Raw genomic sequence first — 20,073 nt, 5'->3', positions numbered from 1 at the left:
TTGGCAAAGAAAGTTGGACCACAGCCGATGCTTGCACCATGCTGTGTTAGAAATTTGCGGCTCTCCATGTAACCTGTCTATGTCACCTGGAGTTTATATACTACACTATATGAATGCAATACATAACATTAGTTTTGTTATTTTTGCTGGAAGAAACTTCTGACGCCTGTTTTTTTCTCTTTCAACTCATCACCTTTTTTTGCATGGTTTACCTATGCTTGCTCATGATTTCTTCAAACGTCTTCAAAAAGGCCGGCTGCTGCTACTCTGCCTGCAAAAGCAACTGATGGTACACATGATATATATCACCAGTCTTATTTTACAGATACTACTTTTTAAATCTGCAGATTTTTAAATCAACTGCAGATTTAACGAAATCTATGCACCTGGTTAACCCTTTAAAGGAGTATAGACACCTAACTTTTGGGTGCATGTTTTCTTCTTTGTAATGATGCATAAGGCATTATTACTCATGGGTTACCAGGTGGTATTCTCCTACGACTGCTAAATAATTTCTGGTCAAATTTCTTTCTCGTGCTGTTTCAGTTTCATTTTCAACACCCGAACGAAGACTGTGACGTCAATGTATGGTTACAGGTCAAGTGAGGCATGAAAAAACTGCAATATAATCGCTGCTTCCACATTCATTCTCATTCTGGCTCTTGATAAAGGCTGGCTTCAGCACTGTAGTGAATTAATACAATAAATCAGTGATTACATCGCAGTTTTTCAATGCCTTATGTGACTTATACTAACCACACTCTGACATCACAGCCATCGTTTGGCTGTTGAAACCGAAACTGAAACAGCATGACAGAAATATTCGATTATAAATTATTTAGCAGTCTCAGGCGAATACCACATAGTGATTGAAGCACAGTTAAGTCTTATGCATCATTTAGAGAAGAAAACATGCCACCAAAATTAGGTGTCTAAGACTCCTTTAAGGTGCTTTGCAAACAATAGTGTACAAAGCAAACTCACAACTTTGTCTGCGAGCATGCTGCACCTAGCATTGATTTCTTTGTTTGAGATGAATTTAGCATCCTCCAAGTCACAAATAAGTTGTTTTTTTTATGCTGAACAGAGAATGCAGCAAATAAATCATAAAACAGTGAACTGGTTAGCACGTCATGCACCATTTTTATGAATGCAGACTTTGTCCCCAGTAAGAACATCAATTCTCTTTCCTCAGGTTAGAGCACAATGTGCATCTTCAAAACAGAAAGTAATTCCACAATTTCTCGTGAATTTACTTGACAAATCCTGGTTCGAAGTCAATATTTCCAATAACTGTGACACTTGGTACGAAATTCTGCACGTCTGTAAAAAAGCAATCACTGGTACACTGGACTGGAAAACTGAAAATTTGTGTTTAGTGAGGTCCGAGTATACTATATACCGTATTTTCCGGTGTATAAGACGCGGCTTTTTTTCGAAAATTTTGCTGGTGCGTCCTATACAAGGGTGCGTCTTATATGCGAATTTTTCATCTTTTTTTGCGCGTTCATCGATTACTCCAGTTCATGCTCAAGCTTTTTTCACCTAAAAAATATCACTACCAATAACGCGGTTGTAACACGGTTAATACTTCAATACCGGGACCGCCGTGCGCGACATTCTAGGTGATCTATATTATGAAACGGCGGGGATGACGACTTCCGGGATCACAAACGCGCGGCTGTTTCGGAGGCCCCAAGCAAAAGTAATGAGAAGCGCCAAAAGATGGTGACAATCGCGCTTCTCGCCATTGTCAAGACAAGCCGGCGTTCTTTTTTAGTCACCCTTTGCAACTTTTTTTTGCTCCGTGTACGTAGTGCATGTTTCAGCCGAGTTGCTTCCAGAAACGGGTGAACCTTTTGATAGCGCATCTGAAGATGAAGACTTCGAAGGTTTCAAGTAGAATAAAATGTTATGGACATATGGGGAGCTGTATCGTTTTTCCGTTCTTTTTTGCTAGAACGTGGACGAGTATGGCATGAGTGTTGCCTTTTTCGATCACTTAGCGTTGCTTAAGAATTGCTTACAGGTACGGTGCATTTCGCGATAGTCGCGCAAGCGTATTTAATTAAGCCTCACTGGCCTAACTGGGTAAACTGGGGTGCGTCTTATACACGGGTGCGTCTTATATACGAACTTTTCCAGTGACAGCTTGCATATATGGCAAGTGCGTCTTATACAAGGGTGCGTCTTATACACCGGAAAATACGGTAGGTGGAAACATATTTGTTTTCGATGCAAACGCAAACAGAAAATGGCACCTAAAACGGTTAACGTTGCACTGATTATTACTACTGCCCGTCGCCTAGGCAGCGCAGTAGTAATCATGTCTTGGAGCTGAATACAGTAACATAAACTTTATATCATGTCCTAGAGGTCAGGTATTACAGACACTATCTACCATTGTGGAAACAAGACTACCATAAAAATAATTTAGTTTTCAAATTGGTCTGTTGTGTTTCTCAGCACCACAGCCAGGTATTCATTTATTTAGGCAAGGAGCTTTCAATTTATGAAAAAAAAAGCATAGTCGATAAAAGTCAGTAGACTGCCACTTCAACCACTGAGTGGTTGAAGAATGGTTGGAAAGAAAAGAAAAATGATAGGTGTAACGTTAAGAGATCGGAAGCGGGCAGAGTGGGTGAGAAAACAAACATGGGTTAATGACATCCTAGTCGAAATCAAGAGGAAGAAATGGGCTTGGGCAGGGCATGCAATGCGAAGGCATTACATGCCCTGCCCAAGCCGTTGGTCTTTAAAGGTAACGGAGTGGATTCCAAGAGAGAAGGCAAACGTAGCAGAGGGCGACAGAAAGTTAGGTGGGAGAATGAGATTAAGAAGTTTGCAGGGATAGGTTTAGGTTTGGTTTATTGGGGTTTAACGTCCCGAAGCAACTCAGGCTATGAGGGACGCCGTAGTGAAGGGCTCCGGAAATTTCGACCACCTGGGGATCTTTAACGTGCACTGACATCGCACAGTACACGGGCCTCTAGAATTTCGCCTTCATCGAAATTCAGCCACCGCGGCCAGGATCGAACCCGCGTCTTTCGGGTCAGCAGCCGAGCGCCGTAACCACTGAGCCACCGTGGCGGGGCTGCAGGGATAGGTGGCCGCAACTGGCAAAGGACAGGGTTAATTAGAGAGACATGGGATAGGCCTCTGACCTGCAGAGTCAGGCTGATGATGATGATGACGATGATGGATGAATGAAGAAATAGCGCAACATAGAAAAATCAGATGCAGGGCAGGGTTGGCAGTGGTCTACCTTTTCTGCAACAAAAACTTAATTGCAGTTACAGCAATGGAAATGCAGATGATCAGTGCCACCTGGTCCAACTCGTGCTTTTGCAATTGTTGCACTAGCTTTGAATGCTGCTGCCATGCATGAGTGTGTAACAATAGTGTTTCTGCTTTGGGAAGGTTCCAGAGTGTGCTTTATGGTGTGAGAAATGTGATGCTTTGGCTTTAGTATCCAGTCATGCAGTGCATTCGTGAATGGTGTCCTGATAGTGTTGATCCACTGTTCAACCTGGCGCACATTTTCGGCTCTGGCCTCCTGCGTACGTGCAATGTTCCGAGCTCAATGCTCCACCTCTGGTGCGTTCAAGGCCTTCCCACAACGCAACTGGCGTTCCGCATCACTGCTGGCAGCTTTTTCATAAGTGAATGGCCACTACTGCGGTGACATGCAGGATGCCACACCATCAAGTCATTTTAGAATGTTTTCACAAGAGGCATTTCAGGGCATCTGGCAGCGCCTTTTTCTGACCTCATGCCCCATGTGACGACAACGTTAGCACGAGGCACAAGGCAAGGGCTACATGCACAGGGTGGTCACGCGCATATATATGCAGGTTCTTGCTGCTCATGATGATAGCTGGCATTATGGCCAGGAATCTCCGCTTTAATAGCTAGCGCTTATAAAGAATGCCTTCCTCCTCCCTACCTATTCTCCATGGGTGGGACAGCCAACAAGGCATTATGCCAGGTGAACCTATCTGCCTTTTCTTCTCTTTTAGAATTAGCTTAGAGTACTTGAGGCTGCAGACACCTGTTTTCATGATAAACAACATTATGACTGCAAAGTTGATAATTGCTTTCATGAAATCAGAAGAGCAATTACCAAAAGGTACCTCAGATACAGCTTTTGTCAAAAGTCTTCATGCCACCCAGTTTACTTTTCAGCCATGTACAGAAGCACACATGATAGCAGCCATGTTTTAAACCTCTGTAGGGCGAGAACCTTCATCCTCACCTTTCAAAACCTTCTGGTGTTTAGAGGTGCTGTGGCAGCCCACTACACAGCTCAAAAGCAAACCATGTGCCCTCAAGACTTTTGACCAGGATTGTGCATGCAGTCAAGTATCTAAGCATATCTCAGTTTGCCTTGCCTCATGCCTGGACAAGCAACACAACCTTTGACCCTGACGTTGCTAACATGGCTATGCCTATTCACAAGGGGGGGGGGGGGGGGGGGGGGGGGGGAGTAATAAAAGTAGTAAAAAAGCTTCTCTGAGAACTTCTTTACTATCACAACATGTAACAGGAATCCTTAATTATCCACCAAACAACAGCTTGATACATGAAAGATTGGGTGAACAAAATTTTCAAAGTAGCCAGGAATGAAGCTCACCAACAATGTACTAAGTGCAGATGGCACCATAGTCACCAGCTGGCAAGACCCACTTTTTTTGCTGTACAGCTCACAAGACACACGCACTCATCGGTGTCCTCTGCACTGCAGGTTGGTACCCACTTCGATCACCAGCCATGTCCCGAGTGGGATATCCTGAATAAAGGAAACGTGCCAAAGGACATCAGTTATACTGTTGCGCATACCGTTTTCTCACTCAACAGTAAACTAACGGAAATAAAAAAAACATCAGCACCCAGCACAAAAAGTAACCACATAATATATGCATGAAGAACAATTAACTTGCACTCTAGTAGGTAAACACCCACAATACATGCAAAAATACTGCTCTAGCATGTATTACGGGCGTGCACCTACTAGACAGCAAGTTAAATGCTAGACAAAAAAAGGTAAGGAGGACAAAAGTAATGGGGTTGCTTTATTTACTTTGCACATTACTTCTTTAGTTCACTGTTGAGTACTCTCTTCCTGCATCTTCTTCCCACTGGCCCCTTCAGTGGTAGCCATGAACCAACTGGTCCAAGAGAGGAATAAGCCGCGCTAGTTGGTACATTCCTTGCGTAAATACAGCGCAGTAGACGGGACCAAGAAGAGAGAACACACAGACACAGGCGCTGACTGTCAACTGAAGGAAGTTTATTGCAGCAACGGCAATATGTAGAAACCCACATCTCATCCACATGATGAAAACATGAAAACATTAAAACTAGGTGACAAGTTTCATCGCAATCAGCCATCGAGAAATCTGATCTCCTTTCTTTTCAAGTTAATAGATGGAGTGCTGACACACTTCTCTCCTCATTGATGAATGGCATATGCTTCAAATAGTTTACGTTCAAGCTGGTTCTTGTAGAGTTTAAGAACCTTTGTCCCCTCCAAAGTGGCAGTGCACTGGCAAGTGGTCACGTGTTCAGCTAAGTTCTTTCTTGTGCCGTCTTTTATATCTCTATTATGCTCTCTGAGCCTGTCATTCAAACAGCGCCAAGTTTGTCCAATGTATGATGATGCACACGAGGCGGTAAAAGAAAGCATTGAGGCATTAGCTGTACAAGCTTCCTTGAAGTCAAGTAAAACTCTAGTTTAGGCGAGTTGGTTCGTGTTGAAAGAAAAAACTGGTAATGGCGCAAGGAACGAGGACACGGAAGGCACACAAAAAGTTGCAAGTTGGCGTCAGTCCTGTCTTTTGTGTGCCTTCCGTGTCCTCGTTTCTTGTGCCATTACCAGTTTTTTCTTCCTTGAAGTGTTGGCATTCTACCTGCGTTCCACCTTCATAACTTTCAATGGTGGGCTGTACATCCAACAAAAAGGAGTGTACATTGGATCATGCGTTGCACCTCTTCTTAGTGATCTGCTACTTGGACGTTATGACAGGAAGCTGAAAGAAGCCCTGCAAACCAGCAGCTCTCTGAGAGTCTTCCGTTATGTGGACGATTTTCTGATCGTCTACAAGGCATCTAAATTCAGGACCCCAGAGGGATGTAGATCTTTTCAAGATCTTCGCAGAGACTCTAAAAGACTTCACGTTTACAAAGGAATTACCTGAAAACAACCAACTCCAGTTCCCTGACTTGCGCCTCTTCATACGCCCACAACACATCTGCTGGTGCTACTCTCAACGCTCAAAGAAAGGCATCATGCCATACCATTCAGCACACTCCAAACTAGTTAAAAGAGCAGTAGCGACAAGCGCCCTGAAGAACGCCTTTAACAGGTCATGTCATCATCGCATCGATGAAAGTTTCAAGGGCCAGCCGCAACGACTGCACACTGCTAGGTTCCTGGATGAAGTTCTCCGTAGTGTTGGCAACAAGATCTTGAAAGACTTCTGGCAAGAGGCCACAACGACGCAAGAGCACGAGGGAAGAGAAAAAAATGGTTGTAATCCTGTACGTGCATGGCGTGAGCCATCCGCTGAAAAAAGCCTTCGGGCGGTCCGGCGTCAAGTTGATTTTCTCTGTGCCAAACAAGTTGGAAAAATTTTGCAAGGTGGTCAACCAAGTAGATACATTGCCAAAACAGTGTGGGAAGAAACATGAAAAAGCTTTCGTTGACTGTACAAAGGAAGTTGTCTACGATATTCCATTATCGTGTGCATCATCATACATTGGACAAACTGGGCGCTGTTTGAATGACAGGCTCAGAGAGCATAATAGAGATATAAAAGACGGCACAAGAAAGAACTTAGCTGAACACGTGACCACTTGCCAGTGCACTGCCACTTTGGAGGAGACAAAGGTTCTTAAATGCTACAAGAACCAGCTTGAACGTGAATTATTTGAAGCGTATGCCATTCATCAATGAGGAGAGAAGTGTGTCAGTACTCCTTCCATTAACTTGAAAAGAAAGGAGATCAGATTTCTCGATGGCTGATTGCAATGAAACTTATCACTTAGTTTTAATGTTTTCATGTTTTTTTATCATGTGGGCAAGATATGGGTTCTTACATATTGCTGTTGCTGCAATAAACTTCTTTCAGTTGACAGTCAGCGCCTGTGTCTGTGTGTTCTCTCTTCTTGGTCCCGTCTACTGCGCTGTTCTTGCCCAAACAACTGGTCCAACAGTTCGCTTTAGTGGCCTTCCATGGCAGCACTTCATATGCTCTCTCTCCCACAGGTACAGCAAGCAGGCTGCTTCTAGAGTACTGCATGTAGTGGAGCACAACTCAGTGCACAGGTCACAGGTATGAGCAGGTCGTAGCAGTCGCTCCACAACAGAATAAAGCAGATGTAAGATGCAAAGGGAACTAGTAGGAGTTAAGCACATCAGTCATGCATCGACATGACTTTATGGTATGTCAAATGTTTAGAAGAAATCCCCCAGGTGGCATAGTATATAATAAGGGAGTAACTACTCATTACGCAAGAGCAACTATATGGTTACAAAGGAGAGATATACAGCTTTCACAGAAACTTCATAGCTGAAAAAAAACTTGCCCTTGCCCGGATTTGAACCCAGAACCACTGCCTCTCTTGGGCAGTCGCTCTACCAACTGAGCCAACCAGGATGGCTAGCAGACGGCAGGGTGAGAGCGAGCTGATTAACAACTCGAAGTGAGAATGGCAAGTACTCCCTTATTACAAATCTATTCCACCTTGGAGAATTCCCCTAAACACTGGAACAACATTCATATAGCGCATTCATTTAATGTATTCGCATAGCATTCCTAAAACAGTGTTGGTGCAACTTTTAAGGAAATTCCCCAAGGAAGAGTAGCCGGATAACTTTTTATTCAACTACGAGGTTCCTGTGAAATCTGTATAGCTTTCCTTTGTAGCCATATGGTTGTGCTTAGGTGGAGGCTAAGAGTTGGACGTCGCTTCTTACCAAATGCCACAGAACCTCCTGTGATCAATAGACCTTGAAGCGCTTACAGAGCTCTTGCAAACATCAGGAGAAGTGAGATTCCTTCACATGATTCTCTACCACACTTATTATGTACCAACAGCATTAACAGAAATTAAGCAGTGCTTTCCACTGTGCTACGTTGGTTAACACTCGGAATAGCTCATATGCTGCATAAGCTTCGGCAAACACAGCAATCCGAATTTAGAAAGGAGAAATCTTTTATCTATGCATGTCTTCCTTTTTTTCCAAAGTGCGCCCCTCATCTCTGTTTAAGCTTCTACAGCACAGCAACAGCCTGCAATCAAGAATAATGCTAACCACACATTCCAAAACAGTGCTTGATCTTTCCATTGACATGCCCACTCACACAACAAACAGTGGCATATAAAAAAAGTTCAGTTGTATTACCCTCCTCCAGAGGACAAGGATAAGCATGCCAACCACCAAACTCCATTAACATAGCTGTAGTGACTAAAATCCACACACAAGCTAGTGATGCCAATATTATCTGCAGCAATACATAATACCTGCAAACTATAAGAGGCACCCCATATTAACATTCAGGAGCTCCACAGGGTTGACTTTTTTCTGTCAGCGCAATAAATGCTGCTGAGAGAGGTGCATATCGATGAACACCTGAACATCTGCACTGATTCCTCCAATTTGCTCCAAAGCTCACACATGCACTGCTCTCAGCATGCTGTTGAAGTTACTTATCAGCCAGTTCAGTTCACAGCACTCACACACAACCGACAAAATATTTCATCACTCTTCATAATGCGAAGTCCACTTTCAGACTTCAAGTTCAAGCGTTTCGCAGATAAAGTAACTGCGGGAAGGAATACCAAATGCTCTCAACCAAAATACTGGGCAAAGCACTGTTTACATACTTTGTAGTAGGCAAAAGAGTGATGCACGTGAGTGGCAGCAACCTTTTTGCAGAGAAAGGCATTTGCAATAGAGAAGGTACTGAAAACAATGACAGGTTTCGCATTGCATGCACTTCAATGTTATCAGTAATGCTGGCATCGGGACAGGTTAGCACATGCACCTTCAAACTTAAATTACTGAGGACTCTTGTCAAGATCTTGTATTTCAGCAACAATTTCTTGAATGATTTAATATACGCACCAACCCTAAAGGAGTTTAATCCAAAGATGACATACTCTGCTCACAGCCCCAAATCAGCACGTCCCAACACCGAGCAGCAACATCGCCCAGAACAGCCAGTGGGGCCAAAATCACCAGGGTGTCTGTCATCACAGATGTGGCCCAGCAGATAGGCAGATCCTCTGTGAATCTGTGAAACCTGCAACTGCTTTCAGGTCAGCACAATAATAATAAAAAGGAACACTCAGGCTTTTTGCTCTCTCTCAGGACAAAAAAGTGACGGCTGCACGGCTGAATAATGTTGTCTTTGACCAGCAAGTGAAATGGGGAGTTTCTGACCGCAATATAATACAAATTCAACAACGGCCACCATAAACCTCTGAAGAATTCCCTCATAAAGCAACTGCTGTCAAAGTTCTAATGCTGGTAATAAGCCTAGGCCTTGCTTTATGCAGCACAAACTCCCATTCTGCACACACAGAGAAGTCGCGTCCACAGGAGATAAAACTAGGATACACAACACTTTGTGGAAACATGCGGGGACAGCCTTCCGCACCGCACTTCCACTCCACGGATGCAGCGTTTTCGCTCGCCAACCGTGGAGGGGTCCGTGCTCGAGAGAACAAAGGGAGGGACGGCAAAGCGTGAACACTCATATGCTATTCATTACACTTGAAATTAATACACATAGCGGGCAGCTAGCTACAGAACATCAACGAGGCATTGCTCAGAAATAGAAAGCTATGTAAGAAGGGCTTCTGACTTACGGGTGGTGAACGTTTGTCAGTGCTAGCAATGGCGGCCGGGTTTTCCCGTGCGCGCCACATTATTGGGGCAAAGCCATCCCCGAGCATTTGCTGGGGGAGGTGACGAGAGAGCGCGTTTGCTGCGCTCGTTTCACTCCCTGGAACCAGAAGTCTAGCGGCAAGGGCCTCGGATCTCCGTGCGCCTGCCGCAGAAGGTGACGAAAGCGTGTGGCTGTAACCGCTCGTGATGCTCGCCGGATCCCGAAAAGACTCTCACCAGCTCTGCGTAGCCTTCGAGGTGGCACTCCCGTGACTGCTTCTGCTTCCCCCATAAGTGAGATTTCCTCCTCGCCCAGCCGGCGCTGTCCTGATGCAGAATGATGAAGATGGTCAGCCGCGTCGAAAACGAAGGGGGGAAACGGGTTTTTCCACAACTTTCTACAAGTCAAAAATCTGCCGTAAAGAAAAAATGCCTTAACCTTTCCTTTGAGGACTGGCTTACGCAGTTCTCGCAACAACACGACAGCATGTGAAAAAGTGCAAAGAACATAATACGTATCTTCATATCCAGTGCAACGTAGCAAAACACTCAGCTATCTGTTTTGCGATGCAATATGCATGAATCAAACATGAAGTAGCATTTTGCACATGAAATCATTCAAACAAGATACACCACTAAAATTGAACACTGCACTAACCAAGTGAATACAAAAACTAGCATGCACAGGAAAGCAGGCTTAGTCTTAGCAAATCTTCAGAAACCAATATAATAGCCCGACGCCACAAGCATAAGCTATGATTCCAAGCAAGCCACCTAAACTAGCTAAGCTAGCTGCGGTTAAAAGATACAGAGTCACAGAAGATTAAAGCGAAGAAGTTTCCAGCCTAGCAGGTTCTTGCAAGGCTCTGAGACACTACACTGCAGTTGATACAGATCCGAGTCTACATCAGCCCCATGACATAGACATGCAGTGCTAAGGGGAAAGCAGCCACTCTGTCCCCATGTGATTTAATTATGATTAGGTAATTTCTTCACCATCTTCCAGCTGAAAGTAGTGATGATTCCTCTTTTATGTATTCATCAACTTCAGTTATCCAAGACATTTTGCAGCACTTACGTACCCCTTCAAAATTTCCATACAGTACAACGTCACATCCACGGCCATGATACTGGGTCGTCATTTTGAATCAGCCATTCGATGGCTTCACCATCTATAAAACATTGGCAACCACATGGACTTTATTAAAACAGATTTATTAGTCACTGAGTCAGCATCCTATCCCTGACCCTAGCTGATGGGTGTCAGGTTGCGTCCTTTACCAATCCCCACAGAGCAAAAAGACTAGATCAGCCTCTCACGCGATGCTGCAGCCCTCAGTGCCCCATACAAAGGAAGCTACTGCCACAAACTCTAAAGGAAGTTATTCCCCTCAATAAGTTGTGCCATGGGCTTGGAATAACATCATGCAGCACAGAGCACAGTTGGGTTGAGCAGGCAGGGCTTCCCTCGCTATTGTATGCGGCTTACGAATAAGCACAACGAACAGTCATTATGCTAGAGAAAAATCAGCTCTTAAATGACACTTCAGCATGAGTCTTGATCGTTCCCTAGAAACATACCAGTAGTGCGCGATGTCAGGAAGCCAGGAGAAACTGCTGGAGTTAGGTGCTGCTGTAGACACACCGCAGCAACTGCAGCACAAAGGCAGCAAACCATGGCCAGCACTGGAACATAATAGACAGCAGGGCTCCCAACCAGCACTGATCCTGCAAATGCAATTCCTATAACTGTCTGTATTCCAGCTCCAGCAAGCAAGTCAGCCTCGATAAATTACTGGACCTATTTTTACTTGCCCTACCTGTCATATCACTGTCATTGCCCACATGGTCCATATTATTACAAATAAAGCACAAAAGTTCGACAGCAAAACATAAACCCTGCCTGAAATGGCACTGAGTTTCACACATATAAGTGGTGCTGCACAAAGCCTGATCTTGTTTCACAGAGAATTAATGAGAAAAAGGATATGATGACTAACTAATTGCTGTACAGTAATGGTTTGATTTGGTTTATGGGGTTTAATGTCCCAAAGTGACCCAGGCTATAAGGAACGCTGTAGTGGAGAGCTCCGGAAATTTCGACCACCTGGAGTTTTTTAATGTGCACTGACATCGCACAGTACACGGGCCTCTAGCATTTTGACTCCATCGAAATGCAACCACTGCGGCCGAGATAGAACCCGCATCCTTCGGGTCAGTAGCCGAGCACTATAACCAATGAGCCACCGCGGCGGCTCGTACAGTAATGGCTATCCATCAACTAATAGGACTAAGGAATCATAACTGATATACAGAGCTAATTAAAGTGAAATGTGACTGACATATTTTTCGTGTTTCTTTTTCTAGTCCCAGTATAATCTATGTTATACTTAGTGGTACAGGCTGGGACACATTTTTCTTGTTTCTTGTTTTTAAGTCCCAATATAATCTATGTATATGCCACATCACCCAGTGGCACGGGCTGGGACTCTTTTTTTCTTAATTCTTTTTCTTAGTCCCAAAATAATTTGTTGTATACCGCACCGATCTATGTGCAACCAAGGCAACAAGCCTTTGTGGTGGACAGAAAACTGCAGTGTCTATTGTCATGACAGTACACTATAAAATTTTACAGACGAAACACATCCAACAAAAGTTATAGTGTTGCTACAAAAGAAACGTTTCAGGGGAAACCCCATTATGGAGTAGCTTTCAATAAGGGGAAAAATTGATCCTAGTCCAAGGATTGAACCCGGGACTATCGCCTATCGGGTGCAGATGCTATACGAACTAAGGTGACCAAGACCATCTAGCTACTCGACGTCCTGGTTAGCTTAGTTGATAGAGCGACTGCCCCGATAGTCGTAGTCCTGGGTTTATCCATAGACAAGGAGCCCATAGACCAGGGCTCTGGAATAATTTCAACCACCTAGAGATCTCTAACGTGCAATGACATCCCACAGCAAATGGACGCCTTTAAGGGCTGAACGAAGGAGTGAAAGAAGACCGCATTGCATAGTCTATTATATTTTCATATGCTCCAAGGCAGTCATTATGCGTGCCTTCCATTCAGTGTTTTGAAATTCAATACAGAGTACCTTCTTTTAGAGTGCTAACTCCAAGAATGAAGGTTGCCGGGAAAGACACAGTAGCAGTACAGCTGTTAAAGAAGACAATTACAGCACCGGCTGCGCAACTGCTAATTCTTCACTAACACCCCTCCCTCGAGAGGAAGCTTATATTAATAATCTCCACTCTCTCTCTCCCACTCGGTGCTGCATGGTGGCGGTGACTTCGAAGAGCAGGACACTTCGTATCAAACCCTGCGGCTCCCTGCTATGATGTTGGTTATTGCAAGGGTCAAGGCTTTCATGGGGGTTTGTTAGTCAAGAGTGCCAGGACTGTTTTATGGCTTTCATTCCCGCTTTTTAGCTATTTCTAGCGTTTTTCCTTTTCCTTTGAAGCCTAGCTGTGGCATATGTGCGCAGTTCCTTCAGATCTGTTTTCATTACAACACGGGCACAGCGGCGGAGAAGGCTCGCTGGCCACAGTCGTTCGTATTCGCCAGAGACACTTCCTGGCTACAAAAACTTATGTCATTCCCAGGAATGAGGCTTTAGCAGTTAGCACTCTAGAAGGAGGCATTCTGTAGTGAAACTTCAAAACACTGGACAGGCAGTGACACTGGTTTATACGTATCTACTCTCTGTAAGAAGCAGTAGAATATCATGATAAAAGTATTAGAATGGAAAGCGAATAAAAGACAATTATTGTGGGAAATAAGACAGTGAAACCAAATTCAAAGAAAAAAGACAAAAATGTGTAGAGACACATAAGCCAGCCTTAAAAGTATTAAAGTCAGTAATGTCAACTACATGACGGGGAAGATGGTTCCAACTCGCAGAGGTACTGGGGAAGAATTAATAAAGAAAATGTTCAGCGTGACAGGATGGAGCACCTATTTTGTGGAGATGATCAATGTGGCCTGCAACATGTAGGGGGCTGCTAGCAGCCAGCTCTTAAGGAGAGGATTGGTATCATAGATCTTGTGAAACAGACATAAGTGACAAATTTTTATTTGGCATAAAAGCAGTCGTAATGATAAGGCAGCCTTCATAGTTGTAACACTGGAGCTATGGTGATAAAAGGAAAGTATGAATCGCAATGCTCGGTTTTGTGCAGATTCAAACTGAGATGCTAGTGATCTGTCCCAGACTGATGGTACATACTCCAATTTAGATCTTTAGCTGAGTGGTAATGGCACTCAGCTGCTGACCCGAAAGACGCAGGCTCGATTCTGGTCACGGCGGTCGAATTTTGATGGAGGTGAAATTCTAGAGGCCCGTGCACTGTGCGATGTCAGTGCACGTTAAAGAATCCCAGGTGGTCGAACTTTCCGGAGCCCTTTACTATGGTGTCCTTCATAGCCTGAGTCGTTTTGGGACATTAATCCCAATGAAACTATCCAATTTATATCAAATGAGTGAAGTAACTTAACTGAACTATAGGAAAGGTAGAATTTAGATGCAGATACATATACCCTAACATACGGTTAGCATCGTTAGCAGTAAATTCAAAATGCAATTCTAACAGAGGTGAGAAGTTATATGCACACTGAGGTATTTGCACAAACACAGTTTCCAGGGGTGTATTATTAAGTTTGTAAGTGGCTGTTACAACGCCACGTTAAGAAACACATGTGTTTACACTTATTAATGCTAAGTTCCTAGCACCACATGTTACAACATTTCAAAACTTGGTTAATATCAGATTGAAGAACAGAAGTATAAGAGTCGCTGTTAATTTCACTGTAAACAACACAATCAAGAGCCGAAAGACATAGAGAAGAAACAACGTTGTTAGGCAAGTCATTTACATAAACGAGAAAAAGTAAGGGCCCAAGTACCAAACCCTGGCGAATGCCTCAGCCCACTGCAGAGGAAAAGAAGGTAGTATGATCTGCAGTCACAAACTGAGAACAATTAGTGAGGAAAGACTAGCCATGAAATAACTTTAGTGTTGAGATTGAGATTACTGAATTTGAAGAGAAGTAATTGTCTGGAAACTCTTCAAAGGCTTTTGAGAAATCGAGGAATATGCAGTCTGCCATAGAAACCTGGCCAAGATGAAATCACATCGTGTGTAATACAAAGAAGCTGTGTCTTGCATGAAAATTTTTTATGAAACCCTTGCTAGCAATGACTCAGAAAGGATTTTGACCCTAAGAAACTTGTATCGAGAGAGAGTATACATGCCGCCATGTTCCATGATCTTACAGGGGATGCTAATAAATGAAAAGGGTTGGCAGTTGTTAGAAGAATGCTTGCCTCCAGACTTGTGCCATAAAACCACCTTGCCCATCTTCCAATCATTGGGGACAAAGCAGACTCAAGAGATTGCTGAAATAGTTTAGACAAAAATGATAGCACTACAAACTTTCATACTTTTTAGAAGTTTGGAGTTGATGTTGTCCACATCGCATGGAGGTGATTCTTGATTCTTTCGACTCCAGCAGGATCTATAATAATGGCGTCCACAAGAAAGAAATTACAGGGCAGATAACGAGCATATGAGATATTTAAATTGCTTGTAAAATCAGCTTTCATGTCATTAAGAACATCTGCGCACATTTCATTGGGAAATGTGCCATGTACCTGGCCATGTACCTGATGCTCTTAGATTAACTGTAGAGTTACCCGTTCTGTTAACTACGTTCCGAAATTGTTGGTTATCAATTAGCATCAATAGCAAAGTGTGATTGAAAAATGGCTCCTTCGCTTGTTTTAGTGCGGTTTTATATTATGAAGCAGAGGACTGACATGTATTACACCGGTGTACAGAATGAGACATTTTGGCGGACTGAAGCAGATTTTTTTCCCCTCTTTTTGCTAGTGATAAGTAATGTAAAAATGTTCTCATATCTTGCACACAGGCTGGAAAGTTTAGCATGCTAGACGATACTAACCAGGCATATAACACAGCAAAGCTAGAGGCACTCAAAAGCTTCTTCTAAACTGCAGCTTTTCCTAGCAGCAACTAATATGTTCTGGCCAATAAAAATCAACATGCAAGAAGTAGAACTTTATTTTGTACACACAAAAATAGCGGTACTTTGACTGACTACATGTACATACTGCAGCCCGAGTTGAATGCACTGGGTAAATCCTGAAGGTCCCTTAGGGTTTTCAGATGTCTATCATAAATACTGCCCTTTCTGAGAAGCATGAAACGGCATTGCATCAAAGTGCACAAAGCTGGACTGCATAAAAGCAACATGAGATGACTCGCACATGACATCACAGACCCCACGATGGTGGACCATGCACCATTTCCACGGGGCAGGCAACTATCAGCGGATTAGATGGACAAACAAGCTTTCTCCAAGTTCTCGTCCACAAGAATGGCTATCTTAACAAGCAGATGGATGAGCACTGGGAAGCCAAATGGCTATTCACAATATTCTGAAGCAAGTTAATTAAGCAAAAATCAAGCTGACAATGAAATGAAATCTGCTGCCTTTAGATTTGAGCAAGAACAGAGAAATATCTCATTCGCCATCTCATTCAGTAAGCCCGTTTCAGTGTTTCAGCCACACATTTTTGTGCGGCTCTGCTCACTTAATGTTTTAAAAGAATACATAAGGAAAGAACCAACCGACAGCTATTACACCTATACTTTAGAGCAGCGCACTTACAAAGATCAGGTTAACGAGTATGCAACCCCGTCAGCTAACTAATAATCCTGCTTTCTTTCTTGTTCTACAGTGCACCACTTAAGCAAAGCTTCTTATTTGTGCAAAAGCTTCCTTCCTAGTGAACTACTATTCTGCTCCACAAAGGAAAGAAGCGGCCAGCACATTTCAAACAAACATTTTCAATTAGTCAGCAACCTATTACCATACGTTGATCATGCACAAAAGATCAGCAGCACACTTGCAATATGAGCTCAAAAGGTTGCGTCCGAGGTCAGCTGCGAGTATAAACCCGACGTTCCATTTCGATGATCCTAGAACCGCCAAAAAAGCCGCGTGCATCATGTTCGCGCTAAATTCAAGTCAAAGCATTTCGGGCATAAGTTTCGCGGAGACAAGCTCATATGCAGCCAGAAAATATTGTTTAGCCGCTGAGTTACGTGGAGTTTAACCGTTCCGAAGCAAATCGTTACCGCCTATTTCACATAGCGATTTGCGGGCGAAACGCGAACGGCAAGTACGGTACCTTCTAGCGCAGGTACTGTACTTGCCGCCATGGCACTCAAGTACGTTGAGATTCGAGAAATCACACATCACCTTTTTCTTCCGCACAACTACCAGTTGTCTTGTTACACTTACTGAAATGATGCTCATTGCGTGGGAAGGTTCGCCGGCAGTCTGTAGGGATGCCTGTGTCACTTTATGGTTCGTTAGCATTAACAGCACCTGGAAAAGGCATAAGACAGTCAGAGCGGAGCATAAAAAAGACAGTAATCAGGAACAATAACACTACAAGCATCTTTTACAACAGATTTCATTTAACGCGCCACAAAAAAAAAGAGAGGGGGGGTGCAAATAGAGAAAAGCGCACGCAGCGCCATTACTAAAATTTTGCTGCAAGCGAAACTACAACTTTTACTTTAAAAAGTAACAAACCACTAAGTTACAAGCATAAAATTTTAATCCTTCTAAGTGCTATAATGCTCTGGAATATTGGGTACTTGTTTACTAAAAAAATAAAATTTGTTGAGTTTTGGCAGTGTCGCCACCTGCAATGCTGTCACTCAAGCCTTCGTAACGGCGCGTCATTTGAACTAGCTGGTTTCAACGTTCGCGTACGAGTCTCGTTGCGGGTCCTTCGTCGACCAAGCAAGGTGCCGCTGTTTCACCGAGATCGTTAATTTATGTATGAAGGATAACAGTATTCACAGACGTCTGCAAACGTCTTGTATGTCAACACGTACCTCATGATTTCATTTGATGCTTCGTTTTCTGCGAGCAACAGAATTCCAGTAAAGAAGGGTGTCTGGCAGGCAGACACAATCTCTCCAATGCTATTCACCGCCTGCTTACAGGAGGTATTCAGAAGCCTCAAATGGGAACAGTTGGGGAGAAGAGTTGGTGGAGAATGCCTCAGTAATCTGCGATTCGCTGATGACATTGCCTTGCTGAGTCACTTATCAAGTGATGAATTGTAAAGCATGATCATTGACTTGGACAGGAAAAGCAGAATCGTGGGTCTAAAAATTAATCTGTAGGAAATTTAGTAGTATTCAAAAATCTCGGAAGGGAACAGCAGTTTGATTGGTAGCTGGACATTTCAGTTGGTTCCCAATACGCAACTGGAACAATTAGACATTCCAACTGGTTCCAATTGAACAATCCAATTGAAACCATGTGGTTTCAAGTACACAGTGGGACCAATTGAACATTCAGAATGGATCCAATTAGAAACCCCTATAGGACTCAACGTTTCTTTTTTTTTCGTTTGGGGTGCTATTCAGCGCATTGCGAAAGTGTGACTTCCGGGACAAGGCCGCTTACTTCTGGTGGCATGGTCTGGTGGCTTCACGCTCGGGTAAGGCCGCCGGATGCGCCATCCAGACCTCTAGTGGAAATCAGTGGATGTAGCATCTAATCGCCGTTGTCCTTTCATCACAAGAACCAACAGCTGTTTCCCCGTTGAATAAAACGCTTATTGCATCAAAAACAGTACCGCTGCGAAGAACTCATGACCTCAGCAGCACATTCGATCCGACGCTCATGACGCAATCCACCTTGCAGAATGTGGGTTCGTAAAGTCCATGTGGTCCGCAGGAAACGACGAGCGGCTTCAATATTTGGAGCAAACCTGACTCTTCCCGTGATCGGCACGTATGCGCACACCCCAACCTTTCTTATGGAGCTGTAATACAGATGGCACTAAAGAGCTCGGAAATTGAAAAAAAGTGTCCACACCTCCCATCTTCACATCCCGCATTGAGACCGTGCTGTCCAAGTGGGGCATGTGGTGACGTCGTCCAGTTTAGCCTGGAAGCGAGTGAGTCATAGGGCGACGATTGGGATGCCACAAAGGTATTGCTGTCACAACTCCAATCTTGTCACTACCTTAATATGTAATTTTTCAAGTCGCTATGAGTAGATTTAGATGACTTCGACAGTATAAGCTAAAATATGCATTTCGAGCCTATCTAGACTCATTCATAATCTCGGGTGACGGGCGCTCACTCGGAAGGGCTCACGAGAAGCGCAAAACAGCAGATATAATTCAGTTGGAGCCAATCAGACTGCAGATTTACCCGTCACGTGGTCGTCCTTGAGGTGTATTCAGCAAAATTGTGCGGCAGTGAACGAAGCTGGCTTTTCCGCCAAAGCAAAACTCCAACTACAGCTCCACGCCAAGTTTGTTTTAAAGGAAGCAACTGAAATGAAAACAAGCAAAAGCACTCAGGCGCAACCTTCTCCAGTCAGTAACGCGCCAACTAGAATCGACGAGTATCACGTTTTAGTTTCTGATCATGCTAAGAAGCTACATCACTGGTTAAAAGTAAAATGTTGAAATCGTTTACGATTCTGTGATCGTGAGCAGCCCTTGCGGAACATTCGGGGCTGTATCCGTACATTTGTTGCTCCGCATCATTCGGAGTACTCCAAAACACGCTCATCAAGGATAAAAATAAAAAGCCCAATGAAACTCTACAGGTCTAATGCCATTGCTTCGTCCCTTTCTCTCTCATGTTAGGTCATGAGTGCCGTGAAGGTTTGCGCTAGTCTCAAGCCACAAGAAAAGTTTCTTAGGGGATTACCGTTTGCAACACACAGCTGCAAGTACAGGACACCAGTACTACGTTAACAAAAATAATGTAAAAGAAATTAAAGCAACTTGTTTGTTCAGCTCTGCGCATAGATTAGCGTAGCGTGCACGTAACTGTCTCCAGCCGCAGCAGAATAATGGCGTTTCCTGGTTTGCGCCCCAAAAGTCGGTATTGGTCCTCATTGATTTTTGTGCGCGCGTGTGTTCACAATATTCCAACATGTGTTCAAATTAACTCAACAACCCGACTTTTCTCAGACGATTGTCTGATTTATATCCCTGTTCATTCACTTGACGATCAAATCAGTCTACACTTGTCAATTATCCCTGTTCATTCACTTGACGATCAAATCAGTCTACACTTGTCAATAAACAATAGAGCACGCCGGTTTT

At 43.7% G+C, this 20,073-nt stretch overlaps 2 long non-coding RNA genes across 4 annotated transcripts in view; both read right to left on the bottom strand.

Annotated features, from left to right (window-relative positions):
- Nucleotides 1-10,217, bottom strand: part of LOC149350531 (uncharacterized) — a 28,108-nt gene extending 17,891 nt beyond the window's left edge. For 2 of the 3 annotated variants that reach the window (XR_016290387.1, XR_016290388.1), the window contains exons 1-3: nucleotides 9,877-10,217; nucleotides 9,166-9,308; nucleotides 4,634-4,789 (exon numbers count right to left, since the gene is read on the bottom strand). This is a non-coding gene — a long non-coding RNA (uncharacterized LOC149350531). Of the gene's footprint in view, nucleotides 1-4,633; nucleotides 4,790-9,165; nucleotides 9,315-9,876 lie in introns of all 3 variants that reach the window. The other variant, XR_016290389.1, reaches the window with a different exon arrangement.
- Nucleotides 10,218-11,355: 1,138 nt separating this feature from the next.
- Nucleotides 11,356-17,417, bottom strand: LOC149350530 (uncharacterized). Its single transcript, XR_016289457.1, has 3 exons — nucleotides 17,226-17,417; nucleotides 15,340-15,413; nucleotides 11,356-11,581 (listed from the first exon to the last, which is right to left on the bottom strand). It is a non-coding gene; the product is annotated as an uncharacterized LOC149350530 (long non-coding RNA).
- Between the last annotated feature and the right edge of the window lie 2,656 nt (nucleotides 17,418-20,073).

Source organism: Amblyomma mixtum, chromosome 3 (genome assembly GCF_055824585.1).
Source record: "Amblyomma mixtum isolate Tamu chromosome 3, ASM5582458v1, whole genome shotgun sequence".
Classification (NCBI taxonomy): Eukaryota; Metazoa; Arthropoda; class Arachnida; order Ixodida; family Ixodidae; genus Amblyomma; species Amblyomma mixtum.
This window is presented reverse-complemented; position numbering and strand designations above follow the sequence as displayed.